The 4,499-nt window shown below is 34.3% G+C and overlaps 1 long non-coding RNA gene across 1 annotated transcript; it reads right to left on the bottom strand.

The window, feature by feature from the left end:
* Positions 1 to 1,663: 1,663 nt before the first annotated feature.
* LOC127957349 (uncharacterized) lies at positions 1,664 to 4,038 on the bottom strand. The gene is made up of 3 exons (XR_008153779.1): positions 3,961 to 4,038; positions 3,404 to 3,775; positions 1,664 to 1,760 (listed from the first exon to the last, which is right to left on the bottom strand). It is a non-coding gene; the product is annotated as an uncharacterized LOC127957349 (long non-coding RNA).
* Positions 4,039 to 4,499: the final 461 nt, after the last annotated feature.

The raw sequence follows: 4,499 nt of genomic DNA, 5'->3' as shown, positions 1-4,499 counted from the left end.
ATGATGTGTTTTTTTAAACTTAAACTACATAAACACATTGCAATACGCCCAATAAATAATTTTAAGCAACATCATATGACCCCTTTAAAATTGTCCTGGCTCTTCCAAGCGTTAGAATCGGAGTAGGTGGGTGTTTTTGTTCAACAGTCCCAAGTAAAGTGCATGGATGATTTATAATAAATTATAATAATTTTCTAACAAAAACGCCTAGATTCATAACAGGCATTTATTCATCCCCCAGAGCAGTGTGAGGCACTTTTTAATATGGATGGTTGTGGTTTATTTTACTGCTTTTGCACTGTTGAACAAAAACTCCTGCCTCACCTCATTCTAATGCTTAGAAGAACCAGAGCAATTTTTTATAAAACGCAGATTCGTCTGAAAGAAGAATGTCATATACACCTAGGATGCCTTAAGGGTGAGTAAAACATAGTGTAATTAAATTTTTGGGTTAACTAAACCTTTAATGCAATAGTTTCACAAAGGTATCATGTTCTACAGTTAGCCAGATTTTTCAATCTTGACATACAATGAAAAAAGGTGATGTAGGTGAAGTCAGAGGTGAGGAGAGACAGTGTCCAAATGTAGAGGAAATTTTAATAAGGATAACCACAACAAACAAAACACTACATAACAAGGAACAGAACTAAAACACTATAAACTGTGAGTGCAACTGAAAACACTAACATAATTGCTAGAAAATCAAGATCTGCCAAAGTACGAGGGCTATTTATACAAAAGAGGGTAATGAACTAAAACAACACGTTCACAAAAAAGAAATGATGAGTATAAACAGGAACGGAACAGAAGAGTCAACATGATACATACAGACAAGCACAGGATGTGACTCTTGCTTCTACTGCATCTGTGGTCATGTCTATTTATTGTGTATAGGTAATAATACAAGTAGTGTGGTTGCATCTGACACTACATACTTGGGTACAGTCTCTGTTCAGTGCAACTGACCCAACCATACTTTAAAACTGAAATTTTGTACCGTCATCTTACTGGGTGCAGCCTGTCTGTTAGCACTGATGAGAATGTGCAATAGGTTGCATAACTGTAATTCTGCTTTTTCTGTGCAGCCCCAGTGTTTGATTCAACCTTTAAATCCAGGTGTTGCAATATTAAACAATAATGCATAGAGAAATCTGTAGAACAACAGGCTAAAAAGTTCATTTTTTTATCTCAAATTTTAATAATTGTGATGTTGTGTTTTTCTTTTCATTTCCTGTCTTTGACGGTTGCATATAAGACAGTATCTGATCTGACACAGCCCGAGTCCTCAGTAGAGCTGTTAATAATGTTATCATGCACAAGATCTAGTGAAAGAGACAGAAGCTACATAAGATGCATATCAAAAGAAATAAAGGGTATTGCTATAACTTTACAAGATTACCATTGCTTTCATTGGAGTTGTGTGACCTATAGTTAACCGATGCATAGGTTACTTCATCAGCTGTTTGGCCTGGAAAAAAACAAGAATATTTGTAATTAATAAAAGCCATATTAGGAACAATTTACTTAATCATTAAATCACTCAATTTAATATATTTATTTAGTATTAACTATAATTAATAATGCATTCAGAGCTACACAGCCATGACAGCAATTCAAGCTTGCATAATCCAAACAGTACAAGAGTACTGACTGCTAATACTTACATTTAAAAACTTTCATTGCGATTATGGTGATTACAATTAGCACTGCTCCTCCAACTGCTGCTCCAGCTATGATCATCCAAGGCCACCGGAAATCCACTGAAACAATGTTAATTGGATTATATGTACTTTAATTGTGCAGTTGCAATCAAATTTATCAAATCCCTTTGACCTGCAAGACATTTTGCTGCAGAGAACAACATTTTATGAAAACAATTTAATAAAGGCATTGGTAAACTACATTTGAGAAGGTTTATTAAAACGCATCTGAGTGATTCTGAGAATATAAAGTTAATCAATAATGAAAATAATATTTTATTCTTTATAACCTCCAATAAACAATGCCTGTAAGTGCTTAGAAGCTCCTGTCACCTCTCTACTGCAATCTTAGCCCATTCCTCGCCTGAAAAAGCTTACAGATGATCTTTGGTCAAACTCAACCAAATATTTTCAATGAGAATTAAATCTGGAGACTCAAATATTCTACAACCAATCCCTGAACACAGCTCGAGTAGATTTGGATGTATACTACGGGATGGCTGTCCACTGATTATCAAGCATCCAAAGGCATCACAATTCTTGCCAAAATGGCCTGATAGTATAAATAATCCATGATGTCATTCATACGGTCAACATTTCCACTTCATGGAAGTGCAAAAATTACCTTTAACAGTACTTGTCCACCTCCATGTCTGACCATGGAGATGATGTTCTTCTGCTTATAAGCTTTGCATGTTTTGCACCCAACATACCTCTCATTCAGTAGATCCAGAAAGTTTATTCACATCACTCCATAAAACATTCTTCCAGAACTCCACAGCTCTATCCAAATTAATTGTAGATTGTTGAAGTCAACCTTTTATGTTCTTCTCAGCCAAGAGTGGCATTCGACAAAATGTCTCAACATGAAGGTCATACTTGTTTAGTGTTCTTCTTGTACTCTGCATTGAAATGTTTCTCTATCCTTTCATCATGTAATTTTGCTCATCTCTAGCTGTATAATGCAGGTTTTTCTCAGTTGCACTGATTACACATTTTATGATATTGTGATTTTTTTCCTTTGAGGGTTTTCTATAGTAATACATATTTTATGCTTCAGAATAAGGCTGCCAGCTGTTTAGGAACTCTTAATGTCTTGGAAATCTTCATGTAGGCTCAGACTTCTAATGTAATAAAACTATTGTTTCTCTACAGCCTTTACCATATTTGCTACTCAACTACAGCACATGCATGGGCTCACTTTATGTATCTGTAACAGCTCAAGTTAATTATGTTTTTTTATTTTGTTCCCAACTATACAAATAAATAACTTTAAAATAGCAATGCTGAATAGGGGTTGAATAATTATGACATAGTTGTGTTATTAAAAAATCCTATAACTTAAAAATGTAAAAATTAAATACTGACACATTTACTTTCAATATACCAGTAAACTGTTGCGGATAGAATTTTTATAAAATTCTGAATCTTCAGAAAAGCTTGTATTTGTAAACTCCTATAGTTTCTGAATAATTTTGATTGCAACTGTACTTATTTTACAATATTGCCACCAAATGTAGCATGGTTTTGCAAACCTAATCTTAGATCTTGAAAAAATAAAGTACAAGCACTGTGAACATGCACATATTTAGACAGACTCATCAGCTCTCATGGTGATTTGTCTCGCTTGACTGTGAAAATAAAACTTTTTAAGGTAGCATTTCAAGCAGTAGATGCAATTAAGACAGTATATTCTCATTTACCGTTGTGTAGTTCAATCCTCTTATAGGCTAGACGACAGTTCTCTCTGAACAGAGAGCATTGGTAGACACCTAAATCAGACTGCTGCACATTACGAATCTGGATGGAGAAGTCCAGCAGGTCAGAATGTTGTGATTTTGTGAATGCCTTAATCCGTCCACGTCGGTTATTCCAGAATTTAGCCTCACCATCCAGACTGATCTCCACAATTCCTCCGTTTGTTGAATTGAGGTGAGTCCACACCACACAAGATTCATTTGTCTGGTTTGAATCCAAAAAGTTTGTTTCAAAGACGCAGGGCAGCAGGACTTCAGACTGAAGCTCAGTAGGTAAACTGACATTGCTGATTTGATCTCCCTGACATTCATTCAAACCTGTAATTACTTCTCATTACCATCAATACTGAAAAAATTACAAAATAATTACCAAAAAGTTACAATACACTGTTTGAAATGTGTATTTAATTATTTTATTATAATTTGAATGATTATTAAAAAAACAAAATCTACTGAAAAACTGGTGATATTATACATACACTGAAATAAAATACTCATCTTACCATATGTACATGTAACTTCAAGGATAAGCATCCTCATCATCCAGTAAATAAGGTCAGTTTTCACGCATGCCATTTTTCAGAAGAGCAGCAGCAGTGTTTTGTGTTATAGTCTTTACAAACAACACTATAAGAAGTCAATATTTTGGGGAGGTATCATTTTACTTCCGTTCAAGGACAAACTGCAGTAGCTGCAGCTGCAATAGCTTGTGTTGCTTTATTCACCTTAAAATAAGCTGTGACTTAATAAAACCTAGTAAGTATAACAACTAAGTAAAGATAATTTGTTATACCTAAGTGAGGTAATCTATTGGATTTTAAAGTGTGACTTCAAATCTAAATTTGTATTTTGTTCATATTTTCAAGACAGTTTGAACATGATTTTGCATTTGAAGGGTTAGTTCACCCAAAACATGAAAATTTGTCCATCTTTCACTCACCCTAAAGTCATCTTAATATATACTTTCTTATTTCAGACGAATCCAATCAGAGTAATATAAAAAAATGTCCTGGCTTTTCCAAAGGTTAGAATGGGAGCAGAT

Source organism: Carassius gibelio, chromosome B5 (genome assembly GCF_023724105.1).
Source record: "Carassius gibelio isolate Cgi1373 ecotype wild population from Czech Republic chromosome B5, carGib1.2-hapl.c, whole genome shotgun sequence".
NCBI lineage: Eukaryota > Metazoa > Chordata > Actinopteri > Cypriniformes > Cyprinidae > Carassius > Carassius gibelio.
Note: the sequence above shows the minus strand (reverse complement) of the source record. Positions and strands in the feature narration are given on the sequence as shown.